The sequence below is a fragment of the Lemur catta genome, chromosome 9 (assembly GCF_020740605.2).
Source record: "Lemur catta isolate mLemCat1 chromosome 9, mLemCat1.pri, whole genome shotgun sequence".
NCBI classification, from domain to species: Eukaryota; Metazoa; Chordata; class Mammalia; order Primates; family Lemuridae; genus Lemur; species Lemur catta.
In genome coordinates, this window is record NC_059136.1 from 61,003,860 (window position 1) to 61,022,310 (window position 18,451).

At 39.6% G+C, this 18,451-nt stretch overlaps 1 protein-coding gene across 1 annotated transcript in view; it reads right to left on the reverse strand.

Moving 5' to 3' along the window:
* Window positions 1-18,451, reverse strand: part of SDC2 (syndecan 2) — a 101,427-nt gene that overhangs the window by 69,762 nt on the left and 13,214 nt on the right. The gene's annotated exons all lie outside the window — the stretch shown is intronic.

Sequence of the window (18,451 nt, forward strand, 5' to 3'; positions counted from 1 at the left end):
ATTTTCTAAGCCTTTCCTAATTTGATAATAGGTCAATGAATATTTGAGGGTTTTTTTCTTTTTTCATTTTTTTGATTCTAGTGATTAGTTGTAATTCTTCAGTAAAATGAATATTCTTGCATACTAAAGTTGAACAATCACTTATAATTTCTTGCTTTCAGGTTTTTTAAAAAATCCTCTTTTGGAAATCAAATATCCTCCACCTTTTTTTTTAAGTTTAGGGCTTTAAATATATGTATTTAAATCCAATCCACATGAATGATATTTTGGTATATGACCTGAGAGAAGGATTTAAATAGATTTTTTAAAAATATTCATTTCACAACCCCCTTTATCAAATAATCTGCTCCTTATCCAATGACTTATCATATAATTAAGTTATTCTATACATTAGAAAATTTGAGAAGTGCTGTTTTATTGGATTATTTGCTTATTTTTTTTATACCTACATCTTCTTTATCATAGCTTTATAATATATTTTAATCTCTGGTAGTACAAGTTTCTGATTCATTCTTTTTCTTTTCTAAATTAATACATACCATTCATAGGTGCATATATGATGGATGTGCCATATACCTCATATATTCTTCCAAATGAACTACAGAGTCAGTTGAAAAACAGACTTTATTAAATTGATTTTTTAAAAACTATATGCAAAGATCCGTTAATACCTCAATTACCTCTGGTTATTTAACAGGAATTGTTGAACACTTACTCTAAACATTCAATGCCTTTTTAAAATGTACCCTGCAGATCTGTCCTAAATATGTTGACTCCCAGGTCATTTGGAGACCCAGCTCAAAATAGCCTGGTTTTAAAACCCAACACATCTAACTACGTCTGGTAGGTTAAGACACCCCACTTGAACAGCCTGGACAATGAGGCCCTGGGACTGGCTGCTGCAGAGGCAGGCGGGGCCAGGTCACGGAGGGTTCCGTAGGCCACCGCAGTAAAGAGTGTGGATTTTACTGAAGGCAATGGGGAGCCACTAAAGGGCATGTAAGCAGGAGTGTGACACGATCAGATTTCCGTTTCAGAAGACAGAGCCGTGAGACTAGAAGGCTAGTCAGTGTCCAAGCACCCAGCAGAGGCAGGGAGAACATTAGGAGTCTCCTGTAGTGTCTGTCCTACAAGAGCAGCAGTGACAAGGCAGTGATGATGAAGAACAAAGAATGATTCAAGTGGAATTTATCATGTTGCAGCATTGCCCCCATTGCAACAGGGGGTACATTCACCCACCCAAGGCAGAAATAATGAAGCTCTCCAACCTGTCCCTGAGCATGGTCTCTTGCCTCACCATGCTGATAGGTGGAACAGTCTGCCCTCTTCCCCCAGGGGGTGCACTCACTCAACCAGTATTCACTGAGCACCTACTATGGGCCAGGTGCCACGCGAGCTGCTGATATAAATCCTGGATGAGTCAATGCCAAAAGTCAGCAGGAGTCATAAAGAGTGAAGAATATGCCTCCAACATCCAAAAATGGGGCCAAGTATTAGGAAACGGAGTCACCCAGACATCGAGAACAGATTGTTGCATGGAGATATCACCTCTACAGAGGGCACTTGCCTCACCCCTCCAGGCCAGTAGCCAGTCCCCTATCTCCCAGGCAGGTCCAAGTCCCACACCAGACAGCAGCATCAACTGTCCTGGTTTCTCAGATGGATCACTGGAGACAGAGGGGAATCAGGAGCCCTGGCCTCAGCTACCCGGGCGTCAATACGGAATCCAATTTTTGGTTCCCTGACTTGACCCTTCAGCACTTGGTCTCTGCTTAGGTAAACCAAGTACCTATGAAGACCCTTAAAAATTCTCAAAAAGAAAAGGGAAAGGACTTTTTCACTTTTCACGCACTTAATTCCTTAATTCCAAGGGTTTCCACGGCTCTCTTGGCACAACCTATGTTGGCACTCCTGCAATCCAGAAAGACCTTCCTGTGTCTTTCCCAACTCCTTGAAAATACACTGCAGACATGTGATCTACCTTTTTAAACTTTAAGAAAGAAAGAAAAAAAATTTCCATAACTATAAAATATTTGGTCATGTCACTTACTGACAATATGCTACATAACAAGAAATAATCTTACATAACTGAGTAATTTTTGCAATTGCTTTACGGAGATGAGCTCTGTATATCAAGCATGTAAACTTCTAATTATTTTCTTTTGTCTTTGTAAAATTAGTTTTGATGCTTCATTTACTATAAAACTTAAAGTCTGCATAACCTTTAAAGATGCCTATGTTTAAATCCAGAATCACAAATAATTACTACAGATTCACAGAATTCTAACTTCCTTAAACCTATAATAAAAATACGTACAAATCCATGTTGGGGATGTCCATAAGACCAAAATAACTGGAAAGAACCACCAGGCAAAAACATGTCTGGCAGTCATATCCAAAAGCCATGACTACCTCTATCATTTGACGCTAAACAAACTTCAAACTGAATGCTTAATCAAATACTTGATTAAGGCCCCCTTCAACCTCTTTGGGATTTACTCTGATCATCTATGAAACAGGTCCATGCTGCCTGCCCTACAGGCCTACTGTGCAGATCAACCCCGACAATGTGTGGAAAGGGCTCCGAAAATGTCATCCCAGATCCTTTCCTTTGGAGGCTCTCATCATCTCAGTCTTCTTCCTGGGACTGTCCCCTTCAATTATATGAATTAGTGGTCTTATTCTGATTTTACATGTAGAGAAAGTGAGGCCCAAGCAGTGCTTTTTCCAGGACCAAAAAAATCCAACAAATCAAGGGAAAGCCCTCAGAAATCAATAGACTTGGGAATGTATTAACAGTTTACCAGTAAGGTACCTCTCACACAAGTCCTCTAACCCTTCCAAGCACCAGTCTGAGTTCAACTAACCTGCCTGGAGGGTAGATCAGCTGAGGAAGGTTTTGTCACCAGAAAGCTCTATAGGAGAAGACAAACACTGGAGGAACTGGGCTTGGCTTCTAGCCCCCAGGGCAAGAACCTTCTCCATGCCCCCTGGCAGCTCACAAACAATGGCAGCCAAGGAGGATGGGAAAGGTGGGCTGGGGTGCAGCCTCACTCCCACGGGAAGGGGCTGTGATAAGGAATGTGTCCAGTGACACTCATAGCACGCCAGTGCAATAGGAAGCAAGACCTGCAAGTTCAAGTGCCCACAGGAGGGAGAGGGGCTGTTGGAAGAGGAGCAGAGGAGGCTGCAGCAGCACCAAGGAGGGTGGCTTTCCAAGGTTTCCAGAAGCTTCTCCAGGATGATCAGGATCAAGGCAGTGCCATCTCCTGCCCTAAGTGACATCTCACACTGAACAAAAGCCCCACCACTTCTCACCTCCAGAACAGCAAAAGATGTGCTAGAGAATGCCATGGGGAGGGTGAGTGGGCAGCCATGCACATTCAGGAACACGTGGGCAGAGGCTGAAATCATGACTGGGTTTGCATGCAGAAAGGAGGGAGAGCAGGGATTTCAATTATTCCTCTGGAATGAGCTGAAGGGCAGAGTACAATTTTATATTATTGTGACCCAATTCCTCCAGTATCCTCATAGCTCATATGGAAATCCAGGTTACCTATTAAATAATGGCCAAAGTCTTGTCTGTCTCAAATTCTGGTTCCATGAAAGGCTATAACTGGAAAGTCCTCAAATCCCACATCTTTCTAAGACTGAGCAGTAAACCACACAAAAAAATAGGAACCACCTACTGAAGTGCACAAATGACACTACATTAGGTCCCATTAAATAGCTCAATGAAGCCTGCAGTATTTATTAGGTGTAACCACAGCAGTGCTCTGACTTCTCTTGGAAAGAGTAAAAAAAGAGGAAGAATGGTTTTTAAATATTACTTGAGTATGTTGAAAACAAGCTTTGCAGCACTGGTTCATTATTCCCAGCCATCCTACAATCATTAACCCTGGGCAACAGTTGGGGGAGCTAAGACAAAGAAACCCAGTGCCCTGCCCAAGGAGATTTCCTGATGCTGCTGCCTTCAACAAACAAGGACTTTTAGGAAGCCTTAACCTCCACCTCTGAATCCAGACGAGCTGATATCCTAAACTGGAATATCTAACTGAAATTAGTTCTGAATGGTTTTCATTAAATCTTTTCAGCCAGTTGTCAGTGTGCTTCAGAGGAGGAAAAAAAAAAAAAAAAAAAATATATATATATATATATATCTCACATGTTCAACAGATGTGGGTGGGAATCAAAGCTGAGCTGATCAGAGCTACACAGACAGCAAGCAGCAGCTCTCCCAAACAAAAGGTCAGCCATTTATAATGACATTCCCAGAGTGATATATGTGCACATTAGAAAGTTAAATCTCATGAAAAGAATGTTCAATAAAGCCATCAATTTTATTTTGGGTTCATCTGGCTGCAATTTCTGCCTACAGTCATTTCACTGCAAGAAAAGTTAGCCCCGTGCAGGCACCTGGATTCACTTCAGGGTCTCTGGTCCATGAACTATGACATTCCACACATAGTTTCCCAATGCAAGTACTGAAATGCCAGTGCCCTACTTCTTAGCTCACTGTCTGTAAAACATTCCTTGCCCTTTGATGTGAAAGAAAAATACTCCACTTTACAATGATACCCTGGACTGGGCTTCTTTTTTGAAAGAAGCTAAAACACCACCACCATCGTGGCCACCCTGAGTGTCTATAGCAACAACCTTAGAAGAAACTAACCTAAAGTTACAAACACATTGAGTGAGTTTACATCTACCTAAATCCTGTTCTCCCATATAATATTTTAAGAGAAAAGAAATCACTAGCAGAATTCCCCCCCTCCCCCAAAAAAACCTGCCTCTTTTTTGGATGGATTCTCGTACCAAATAGTTAGAAATTCCTCTGTTTTTAAAGTGCCAGGGTAATTTGTTATTAAATGCACATTTACATCAACTTTTATAATGTTGCTGCTATTTATTTTCAATGAGTCTCCTCCCCTTCCTACCAGGCATTTAGAGCTATAATAGTAGTCCCACAGTCACCTCCTACTGAATAATTATAATAGTGGGCCAATTAAACTAATCACCTTTTCACATATTTTTATCCGGCTTACAGATGTAAATCTCCCCCAGAATGCAGAGAATGAAAGGCTCCTCTCCAACAGCACCTAGGACTCCAAGAGCTACCACTAGACAAAGCCCAATCCATCAGGGCAAGCTTAACTTCCAACCAAAATTAATAAGTAACACTTTCAAATACTTGAAATTCATATATATTCACCATACATTCATCTTTCTTCTTCAAAGAAATCTGAAAGATACCCCGTTATTTTTCTACACTACAAAAGTCTAAACTTCATATTAACATGGTTTTAGCTTAAGCAGCAAAACAACACCAAATCCTCTAAAAAGCGATTACAAAGAATGACAGTGCTAAACAGTGTGAGATTTTTAGATGCTCAGCAATCTACTGTATGCTTTTTTTGCAGAAAGATTAAAAAAAAAAGATGTCAAATCCAGAGGTTTATCACTGCAGTATGAGCCATTTACTAGGGAGCAAATGAATTAATAACTCCTTAGAGGAATTTTTCTTGATGAATCACATAGAAACTTCTGGCTATGAAAGGGAGGACACATTTCCATCCAAACACCAAGTAACAAGCAGTAAAAAGGAAAAATCCCAACCTCAGGCAAAAGCAGCACGTGGGAAATACACTTCATTTGTATAAAGCTAATCCAGAAATAGACATATCCCCTTTCTAGATAAAGCCACCACCTGAGGAATGTTACTTCTAGTCGAGGTGACAATGTGAAAGCAGCTCATGTGCAGGACTTATCTTATACTTTACATCCTGAACCTGCTCATTTTACACTCTAAAAATCCAATTACATACCTTAATACCTATTTCAAATATAGATCACAGATTCTTAAGCTATTTTCCTTACCTTAGTAGTCTAAACAGTGATTTTCCCCAAAAGCTTTATAATACATCACATAAATGAGAATAACTGCCTACAGAGAGAATCACTGTAGTTGCCTCCTCTGATGTCATCACAGCACAGTGACAGCATTAAGAAAGTGCTTCTCAGTGGGGTGAAGAGACACTACCACCAACTAAGGATAAAAAGGAGTAAAGGATTAACAGCCTTTTCATACCTTCTTTCCAAAGTACCCAAGACTGTTTTTAGCTAACAGCTACAAAAATAATGCAAAGCTTTCCTTTCTGCCCTAACTTTTCTACAGAGACAAAAATCAGGTAACCACTTGAAAAATCACTTTCAGGCAAATAGGTACTTCAAAAGCTCATCAATCAATAAACGGACACATGCATGTCCTGATTAGGCTACTAAAAAAAAAAACCACTTCCCAAGGCATAGCTCTAACAGAAGACTCTTTTGTCCTATTTGGGACCTCTCATCCTACTATGTGATCAAAGCCTCCCTTTCCCCTTTATTTACAGCTATGAATATAACAAAAATCTTAGAAAAAGAGTAACTGCAACCAAAGAAAGACATTCCACTGTATCGCAATAGAGCATCCTAACTAAAGCATTTTTTTTTTTTTAAGTTTTACAGAAAGGATGGTGGGACCACAGAAAAAGATACATACTCAGCTTACACTCAACCTTTAAAAATGAATAAAGCAATTAAAAATCCCACATTAGAAAGTACAAAATTAGATTCCAAATTTACTTGGAATTTTAGTGAATAAGACCATCCTGATTTTTCTCTCTTGGTTAGTCAAAACCCTTCAAGGTCAACAATGTTCAACGTTCATTATATCAAACAAAACCCTAACAGCTCAATCCTTTAACTGGGCAAAAAAGGGAAAGCACACATGTTTTAGTGATATCCTTGGATTTAATATGTTATTTCCTACAAAAAATCAGCTTCCCAACCTTTAAAAGAAAGCAAGCTGGGAATCTTGTTACAGCCACAAAGCAAGGAAAATTCTCAGTACCCAACACAGATGTGAAATAAACAGCAACATATTACTCTCAAAGAACTCTAGATAGACATATTCTTTGACAAAGCCTTTTGTTACCTGGACATCCTTAGGCTCAAAGACCACACACATATTCTTCAACACAGATAACATGAGCCCACCGTACCTTCTCCAGATTGGAGGCTATAAATCCTCCAAGGTTGCCCTGATCCAGACACCACCATGGCTGAACAAAAGAGTTCATTCCATAAACATCCTTCCTTGTTTTCAGAGCAGTGTTCCTAGATTCAAGCTTTCCCTTCCAACACTTTCCCAGTATGCCTGTTCTCCCTTTAAAAATCATACAGAGAATGTACTGGAATGATCTATTGACTTGTCACTTGTTAAGATTTACACACCGATAAAATGCTACTTGAATGAAAAATCTGAATATGCCTGGACAGTCTATAAAAAGTTGTTAACACATAATTCCAAAATGCTTTCTTAAAGTTTCTTCCCTCTTGGCTTGATTTTCAAAAACACACAACATATTATTAATATTTATAATGATATAAAAATCATGTCATCAGGGATGTGATACTATATAAAACAGCTCCAAGCTGGGAATGAGGAGACCTGGATTTGAGTTCTGCTGGCTCTCTCTGGGCAAGTCACTTAACTTCTCTGATCCATAAAATTAAAGGGTCTTAAAAGGCACTTGCAATTTAGAAATTGTGCAATCTGTTTCCTTCCTAGATTGTTCCCTTAAATCCAGTCTTCAAGAGCTCCACCTTCTTTTAACCTCCATACAGTTTTGGCTTTTGCCCCTGGGTGTCCAGGGGAAGAGTCTTTTGTTTAAAAGACAGCCCTGAAGTTCCCCAGAGGCCCAAGGGTTAATGCAGGTCTCCTAGAGCAGGATGTGCATAATCAAACTCAGACAGCAGCTGCTGAGTTGGAGATAATCCTTAGAGGACTGCTTTAGACCTCCTCTTTCTCTCCAAGTGAAATTGCCTGGCACCAGGCCTGTTCCGGCTGTTTGGACCTTATGTTTTCAGCACATTGCAAACAACATCTTCTGTGGATTCAACTCTCAAAATGCCAATGGATTTTTCTGTTTTGCTTTTTTAAGCTGGCTCTCCAGAAGCAAATACTTAAAACACAAGCACTCATGGTGTCCACATGCTGAACATCATACATAAACGGCCTGGGATGGGAAAAGAGGCTCTTTGAGGGGCAGGGATGTAAGACTCCCTATTAACAGAATTATTACCGCTTCTCTATTCACCCTGACAAGCAGTACTTCAGGAAACAGTGAGTGAAGCACCAAAAATCACTTTTAGAAATTGCCAAATATATAGATCTCACAGTAATTTCTAATACTGATCTGGTGTTTGCATGCAGTCACAACCTCTCTCTACTTCAATCCCATAGCCCTCTAAAGTGAAAAGAATTATACCATGTTTTCTTGGAAATACAATGTGACAGCCTACCTTTAGTAAAATGGGTTCTATCTGCAGATTTAAGAAAGCTCTTTACATTATATACTTTTAAAAGTAAAAAGGTTTGCACTGCAGTTTTCTTGGCTACTTTTAATACCACCTATACCTGGCAAAAGTAATCTTGTTCCAAGTCCTGTGAGAAAGTCGAAGAGGATGCTGAGAATTACTTAGTTCCGGGTAACAACTGTTTAATAAATTAGTCAAATGAGTGGCTAGCGTAAGGTATGAGAAGCTATCAACTTGTTGATATCATTAACTTTATACTACTGCTTCTATAAAATAAAGTTAATTGAGATTTAATTTTTTTTCATGGAAAGTGTAAATGTAGGACTTTTATCCTCCCCAGGTTACCTAAGGGAAAAGAGGTATCTTTTAATAATTTGATATAATTACATGTTCTCATATCACATCTATTTTGTCGTTGTTGCTAAAGTTTCCCAGAATACAACCTCCATTCAAATCACTCTCCAAGACAGTGATGACACTATCTTTTTTTATACTTATTCTCTAACAAATATTACTGTGAAGCATTTTGAAACTGTGGATTGTTAAAGAAACCATGGTACATCAATTCCACCAAAAAATTGTATTAATACTTTGAAATTTGAGAACTTCACAAAAAATGGTGGGGGAGGGGAGATAAATAACTTTATTAAGTCAGCTTTATGATTTCCATGACTACAATCTGGGGAATTTCAGTGAGCACCACACTCTTGTTCAGCGTCCATTCACAACAGACTCAGAGCAAACACCCTCTCACCCCTAACAAGGCTCCTCCCCCTGCAGAGGGCCAGCCGGAGGCCACAAGCTCCCTAAAAGGCTGGATGCAGGCTCACAGTTCTTGTTTCTGTTCAAGGGCTCTGCAGTGAGGATGTGCGGTGGATTTTGTTGAGCATAGGCTGGTTTTGTGTGTGTGTTTTTAGGTGGAAGACATTAAAATCAAACCATCGAAATCATTCTAACAAATTAGAAGGACAAGACAGACTCATACACTTCCTGATTGAAAACTAGGATTGACCTCCTCCAAACGGTTTCACTTGAAGACTTTGCCAGACTTCAGATCAAAACAATTTAATGGATTAAAACTAACAGCTTAAGAGGTGAACCATGTTATTCCTAATTATTATTACCACTATATTCATGCACCAGCTGTGAACAATTAAAAGCCTATATTTCTAAATTCCCACGGATCCAAGAATAAAATTAAGACATTTTTGCAAGAAGTTTCTGCTATTTATCAGTAGTTAAAGGCTCTCAAGGTAAGGCAGTCTCTCCAACTATGTTTACAGGCAGATGCACACAGTGTCATAGCCAAGTCTTACATTTTTCTATGTCATGCATTTTTTATTATTAAAAATTAAAATAACCAAGAAACATTACAAAGACCAAGACTAGGCTTTTTATACCATGAAACTAAACAACTTAGAGAATTGGCCACGTAAAGGTGGAGGACATTCAGAACTCATTAAGTAACTCAGCCAAGTCTTTACTAGCAGCACCGGCCAAGGACCAGAGACATCTCAAATGTGCTCCACTCCAAGAGATTTCGTAATGCATTCCATTTCAGGGAGGAAGAGAAAAAGAACAAAACTTAACAGCAAACCAACCACTACCTACTCTTTGTATCCCTGACAAGTGGGTTCAACGGAAGTAGGAGGGACTTCATGGACAAGACTCTTGATATGGTCTTAAATTCCTACCTTTTAGCTTGTCCCATTTCCCTAACCACCTAAATTAAGGCCAAAGGCAAAATACCAGTCACCAAGTTTGTTTTTAAGGTTTTACATACACACAAATATGTACACATAGTACTGCATATAAATCATATAGATAAATGAAATAGAACTGAGAGTCCGGAAATAAACCCTTACATTTATGCTCAACTAATTTTCAACAAGGCTGCCAAGACAATTCAATGATTCAATAGATAAGAATAGACTTTTTAAGAAAAGGTACTGGGACAACTGGATACCACAAGCAAAACTAAATAATTAAAAAATAAGTGAAGTTGCACCCCTACCACACAACACGTACAAAAAAACTAATTCAAAATGGATTATGCAACTAAATGTAAGAACTAAAACCATGAAACAACTAGAAGAAAACAGAAATAAACCTTTGCAACCTTCATCAGTTAGGCAGTGTTTCTTACATATGATACCAAAAACAGAAGCAACAGAAGAAAAAACTGATAAATTGGACTTCATAAAAATTTAAAAGGACACTATTCAGAGGACATTATCAAGGGAATGAAAAGAATCCACAGAATGAGAGAAATATTGACAATTCATGTATATAAGGGACTTTTATCCAGAATATAGAAAGAATTCTTAAAACTCAATTAACAAGACAAATACCTCAATTTAAAAATGGGCAAGGGACTTGAATACACATTTCTTCAAAGAAGAAATACAAATGGCTGATAAAAACACATGAAGACATCTTTCTCAACATAATTAGTAGGTAAATGAAAACCCGAATCACAAGGAGATACTACTTCACACCCGACAGAATGACTATAATCAAAAGGACAGACAATAACAAGTATTAATGAAGATGTGGAAGCATTGGAACCCTTGTGCATTGCCACTGGAAATGGAAAATGGCACAGCTACCTTAGAAAACAGTGTGGCAGTCTCTCAAAATGTTAAACAGAGTTATTATACCATATGACCCAGAAATTCTACTCCTAGGTATATAGCCAAGAAAAATGAAAACATATGAACATACCTCCCCACGTACAAAACTTGTACGTGAATGCTTATGGAAGCATTATTTATAACAGATAAAAAATTGAAACAACCCAAATTTCCATCAACTAACAAATGGATAAACAAAGGGGGTATATATGCTTACAATGAAATATTATTCAGCAATAAATAGAAATGAAGTATTGATACTACAACATGAATGAACCTTGCAAACATGCTAAATAAAAGAAGTCGATCACAAAAGACCATATACTGTATGATTCCACTTTACAAAATGTCCAGAATAAGCTAATCTATAGAGATAGAAGGTAGATTAGTGGTTGCCTAGGACTTGGTGGGGGGTGGAATAGGAAGTGATTGCTACTGGTACAGGCTTTTTTGGAGGGTGGGGAGGGGTGATAAAAGTATCCTAAAATTGGATTGGGATGACTGTTTCACAACTCTGTGAATACTCTAAAAACCACTGAACCGTATACTTTAAATAGTGAATTTTTATGGTGAATTATATCTCAAGGCTATTAAATATTACATACATGTATATACATCAACTGTAAGTACCATAAAATATTATTTGACAGTTATCCTATTGCATGGCTAAATAAACTACTTTATTTCTTACAGGAAGAAATAACTTCCAGATAAGTCTAGGTATGTTTTGATCCTTAGCTCAGTGTCAAGTTTTGCATTTTATAGAGGACCTTAAACCTGGAACTAAAAACCCTGAGAAGGTTAGCAGAGAGGTGGGATCCACAGGAAGTCATTCCAAGCTTTCTAGTTTTTCACCCTAAAGCAGTGATTCTGTAACTTCAGTATGTTTAGGCTACATTAAAATGCAATGTCTAGGGTGGGAACCGAGAATGTACATTTTTAAACAAACCAGCCTGCCCCAAGGCGATCCTAACACAGCAGTGTGAGGACAGCTCTTGGGGCAAGGAGATCCATCAATGGGCTTGGAAGGAGATGGGCTCTGCCCAGAGCTGAGTTCTGCAGTCAGTCCTGAGGCTACGGACCCCTAAGCTGGTGAGAGTGTCATGATCACAGTGGGCAGCACTTTTCACCTGCCTCTAATAATTTTTGCCATCAATCGCACAGGCAGTTGGTAGATTTTCAAATTTAAAAGTTTCTGGGTAGATCATGCTGGGTGCAATGTTAGTCTTTGAAGGAGGATATTCATCAACTCCTAAGACCCCCAGAATACAATATTTGTGGCCTCATGACCTTTTTGGAATACATTCCCTTGCCCAGTTTTTAAGAGAACTATTAGATTCCAGGGCAACAAGACCATATACCCAATGTATAATATTCAGAGCCTAAAATGCAGAAAAAAATCTGCTGGGAATTTTCATCCATGGAACAGGACAGCTGGCTTTCACATCCCAGTTGTTTCCTGTCTCTAACAGGTAGACATTTTCCCCCAACAGTGAGAACTTTACCTCCTTCTCCTACTTCTATTTCCCATATCAAAACCAAGCTCCATTCTCCTATCTGGGAGGAAGAAACCCGAGCTATGGCAGCTAGATGAAGTGGCATCTTTAAGAGAGGAAATGGTTAGTCATGAAAGATTACTGCATTCTAAATGACAACTGTAACCAACTTACTTGGCTGGCAAAGGAGAAGAGAGGAGGACAGTGCACAGTGTTAAAGTCTGGACTGGAATTTTAAAATTTTTATTCCCAGGCAGTAGGCAGAAAGTAGGAAAGAAGTTATTTCCTTAAGAAAAGATAAAGCAGGCTGGGTGCGGTGGCTCACGCCTATAATCCCAGCAGTTTGGGAGGTCAGGCAGGAGGACTGCTTGAGGCCAGGAGTCAGTTACAGTGAGCTATGATCATACCACTGCACCCCAGCCTGGACAACAGAGTAAGACCCTATCTCTAAAAAAAAAAAAAAAGAAAGGAAAGAAAGGAAAGAAAAAAGGAAAGAAAGAAAAAATGCATGACTTGACTTCAGACACCAATTGGTTTTACAAATACGGAAACTGAGGCAAAAGAAATTGAGTGATTTGTCAGAGGTCACAGCTGGCTACTGGCAGAGAAAGGCCAGCCTATAAGAACCCAGGTCTTCTGGTTACCTCTCCACCATTCTTTTGCCTCACCCAGAATAAAGAAGGAAACATGACAGTGAGTGCTGTTAGGGGAACAATAAAGAGGTGGAGAAAAGGTTTATAACCTCGAATCCTTCTGCCCATCATTGTTTTGGTGGTGCTTTTCACACTAGTCACTTGAGCCTCACCAGGAAGCTCTGCACAATGACCCATGGGTCATGGGTGATCAAGGCATGGCAACACCATCCCTGCCCAGTCTAAGGGTTACCTAGTCCATGCAGCAAAGTGTGGATAAGTGAACGATTGGGAAACTAAGTGAACGCTTGGGAAACTAAGAGTGCCTCCCAAACCCCTGATGGGACAGTGGCCCCTGTCCCTTTACAATCTTCATGCTGCCGCTCCTCCTCTGAAGGCTCTCCTCCTGCCCCATCAAGGCCACTCCCGGAGTCTTGACTTCGCCTCCTTCTTCCAGGTACACAACCTCTCTGGCTCACACCGGGCAGTCAGGTTGGCTACTCTACCTGATTAAGTACCCGTTAGGGTCCCTTAAAGTTTGAGGCAATGGTTACATAGTCCCCTCAATTTCACAAATGTAGGCTTTGCCAACATTTAACAGGAAATTGGTCCTAGAATGCCATACTCCTTCAACTAAAGGTAACAAAAGATTTCTAGCCTCGGTCAAACCAAGTTATGAGAAAATAAAATATATTTTAAGATGATCAGCACTCCAAAATATTGTTAAGAAAGAATCTCCTAAGGTTAGAAGAAAGCTGTAAAGGTCACCTAATCTCCCCAGCGAAGTGATGGTTTGAATCTCCTCTCTAAAGATCCCCCAAAACACGGCCATGCAAACACATGCCTGCCTACCTCTAGGCACAGGTCCTCTCTACCACTGGAGTGGCCTGTTCCATCTCTGACTGCCTTTCAGGCAGGTCTTCCCTTTATTCAACCAAAATCAGTCTCCTTCGAAGTTTCCACCCCTCTCCACCCCATCCCAACCCCTCCCCTTCTGACTGTCCAAAACAATATAAGATCTAGGAAGACAAAGGGTCAAGTACAAGTCATTATCTTCCTGGTGCTTGTCAGATGATGATACTTCCAGAATATGTTTTTATTGTTTTTTAAATTTTCAGTAAAACAAGAACTGAACCCCTTGTACATGTAGAATACTAAAAGAAAATAGTTTTATATTAAATAAACTAAAAGGTCTTATTAAATGAATACTAAACACATCTGTAAACAGTTTACAGCATGAAATTTGTTTGAATCTTCTGGGTTTTCTGTCTCTATTTATACCTCAAGGCACAAAACAACAAAAGCAGCCTCGTAAAGACTCACAAGAGTAGTTAACGCTCAAAGAAGAGAAACAGCAAACGCCAGGAGGCATGTCACAAATGTTCTCTTAATATTTATTAAGCCAACAATAGTGTTTTGGGTAAATCTTATTACCGAAATACACAAAGTTCTGGGCAAATGAAATTTTAATACATTTATATCAGATGTGCCTACCATCCACATTCTTATTAAAAGGACAATAGGCATTCAGTTGAGAGGCTTGGAAACAGCATGTTGTTTTAAATATTACATATTATTTTTCTATCATGTAAGACTTTCAAAACTTTTTTTAAATGGCATTATCTAGTACACTTTTAGAATGCTCTGGTTGCATAATTCCATCATTTATATCATTTCTTCTAAAGTTTGTGGAAAAGGTCTTCAGTCTTGGAAATCACCTCAAATCCTTTGTACAATGAGTAAGATATAAAAAACATAATAAAGGAAAAAAGTCTTGAAAAGGAGATGGTAAACACACATTCAATTTATTTCTCTAACACTCATCATTGTTTGATGCACTACAGGCATCTAGACAATCTTTAGCAGTTAAAGATTCAAACCATTTAATTTAGAACATTTTTAAAAAGCATTTACCAATCAAAGATAAACAAATTTATCTTTTGCTTTATGCATACTTACCAACACTGCTACAGTCTATGTTTATTAAACTCTACAAATAAATTTGTTCCTAAATGCCTTTTACCTAATATACCAATAATCTTCAAATATTCTATACTCGGCTAAGTCAAAAGATAGTAAATACCCCCAAACACCCCCACCCCGGCTTTAGCACCCCTGCGTTCTCCACTTCCCTTTCTTGTGTAGGTCCAAATGCCAATTAACAAAAGAGTGAGGTTACACTCTCTAGGTACTATGCCTGCTATTTAATGTGTCACCAACCAAATAGTTCTCTCTAGGGAACCAATCCATTCCTATTAATTGGTCCAAGGGATTCAGGTGATGCTTCTTCCACCCACCTGCAGTTCCTAGAAACTAGGAAGCTATTCTGAAACTCTTACTGGCATAGCTGGAAAAGAGAAGCTCTTCCTACTGAAACTGCTGAGAAGACAGGCTGTTAACCTGGAGTTGCCAGACTCCATCTTGCCACAACCAGGGTAGAGGTCTCTCCTGGCTGTCATCAATATCTAAAAATCTTCCCTTTTTAGTAAATACAACTTCCCCAGATTTTCACTGGGCACATCCCACCCACGTAGAGACATTCCCCAGCCTGCCTGGCATCTTGTGTGACCACATGACTATGTTCTGATCAGTGGGATGTACCTGAAAGTGAGGTGTTACACTTGGGGGTTATGGCCTTAAAGGGAGTGGATATGTTCCCTCCCTGTCTCTTTTTCCTGACTGGAGGACAGTAAGGGTGGACAAGCCACCGTGGACTGACAGGTAAGAGCTGCATGTGAGCATGTCAGGGGTATCCCACCAGTCCTGGCTTGGGACTGTTATGTCTAAGAAAAAGCTATTGTAAGCCACTAGGTTCGGGGATCTCCTTTTAATAACAACTGTTACCTTCACTCTATAAGGTCTGGAAGTGAATTTAACAAAGAAGGATTGAACTGAGAGTTATATAAAACCTGAGGCCTGATAAAAATCACATAACCCCTTTGATGCAGCCAGACCTAAAGACAGATCTACTCCTGAACTTCTCCACTATCTGAGCCAAAAAGTTTCTTTTTATTGCTTAAGCCAATTTAAGTTGGGATTTTTGTTACTGGGACCTATAAGGGTCTTGGCTGCCATCACTCACTTGATGGTATCTTACGGGGGCTGTTGTCATGCCAAATGATCTTGGGTCCTTCCAAGCTTTAGCTATCGGAGCCACCCCTTTTCCCCCGAAGGTTGTTTCCCTGAGTCACCACCAGGCAGAAGCCAAATCAGCTGTTCACAAAACTTTTAAATTAAGGGCATTCTATGGACTGACTTCTAAGAGGTCAGGAAACTCACTATTTCTATAAATCGGTGTTTCACAAACTTTAATGTGCTTATGAGTCACATCTTGGTAAAATGCAAATTATGATTCAGTAAGTCTTGAGTGGGGCCTGAGATGCTGGATTTCTAATGAGCTGCCACGTGACGTCCACGCTGCAGGTCTGGGGCCCACATTTTAAGTAGCAACATCTTAGAGCAGCGGCCTCCAAGCCTGACTGCGTGTGAGAATTACCAAAGCAGCTTAAAAAATAAAAATACTGACATCTGGGCTCCACAACCAGGGACTCTGATTTAATAGTGCCTGTGCTGTCAGAGATGAGAAACATGGCTTAGTGGTTCTCAAACTGTAGCATGCAAAAGAATCCCCTGGAGGGCTTTTCAAAACTCAAGATTGCAGAGCCCCACCAGCAGAATTTTTGAGGCCCCAAATCTTCATTTCTAACAAGTTTCTAGGTGATACAGAAGATGCTGATCAGGCTACACTTTGAGAACCACTGGCCTGATGCTAGAATTAATGACTCCTTGGAATAGACCTCAATTTCCACAGAGAAAACACACTTCTATCTCCTAATTGTATTATATCAATACTCTGGAATATTTATCTACCAAGGGTACCCTCCTGACAGGGAGAGGAGGGGAGAGGTTTCACATTTCTATTCCCTTAATTTCTAAGATCAGTCTATGTGCATGCTTAATACTTTGTAAAGACACATTTAACCCTATCATCACCAAAATGGTAAACAGTGATGTTGAATTTTATTCCAGATATTATAGATTTGGGGGATTTAAAAGCCTATGAATCATAGTAAATGGTTGATTTTAACAATTTTCTCAGAATAATCCCTCTTCCTACTCTATCGTAGGACAGATACATGTTGAGTAGCAGTTTCTAAAGGGTCACCATTTTAATGTTATCCTGCGGAGTAACTTTTAAAAAGCTTTGGGAAATCCAGAATTCTTAAACAAGGCTTTGTTCCCTGAGTCAATTAAAGATAGCCTCCTTTATTCAATAGATGGAAAATCATGTGTTTTAGAGTTGAGTGAAGGCAAACATGCTCCCAAATTAGATATCTGAACAAAGTAAACTATGAATAGATTAGGCAATGGGCTGCTGCTTTTTTGCTTAAGCATGAACTAAATACAACTCAGACGTCCTGTTCACAGGACAGCTTAAAGCACTCTCTTCCTACTTCAGCCGGAAACAATACAGCTCCATGGAATTAATGCAACTTGAACCAGGTCCAAATTGTCGAATTTAAGTGCAGATATGATAAGAGAGCCATCATTAAGACACGTGTATGGCCTATACATGATCAGCAAATTCAGACTAGTCCTAGAATACATTTCCAATCAGTAAAACACAATTTCTCTGTTCAAAGCATGAACTCAGGCAAATCTAATAGGCTGACCAAACATGCTTTCCTGCAACCAGACCAAGAGGACAAGTATCCTTTGTTCCACTAAAGAAAGTTTTCCTTCGGAAAGGGAAATGTTTCCATGTTTTTTTTTAACACACCCTCAGATAAACTTATAGAATACAGTCTTCTGTCTGAAGAGCTCTCAAATGTATCATAATCCACCAAAATAATTATCCAAAAAGCAAGACCCAGCAGAAAAAAGGTTGGAGAGTAGGGTAAAATGAAGAAGCCGGAAAGGAGAAAACATTTCCCAATTCTACTCAGTTTAGACTGTGACAGGCAGCAAATGAGTCCTATAAAGCCAACTCATTCCATGGGGCTTGGCCACAAGCAGCAGAGAGATGCTTTAGGAATACAAAATCTTACCTGCTAGACATAGACAGCCCTCTAAGCTGAAGAAGACCAAGAAGTCATCTAAGAGCAGTGGCGCTTTTACAGCCAACTGGCCCCCAACCCCACAGATTCTGATTTAATAGCCTGAGGTGGGGCCAGGCCGAGGCAGGAACAGCTGTTTAAAAGCTCCCAGGTGAATATAATCTGCAGCAAGGGTCGAGAACCACTGATCTAGAACATGCCTTTCACTTTCCAGATGAGAAAGTCAGAGAGGCTGAAATGCTTCCTCCTTTTACCAAAACACAACAGCCACA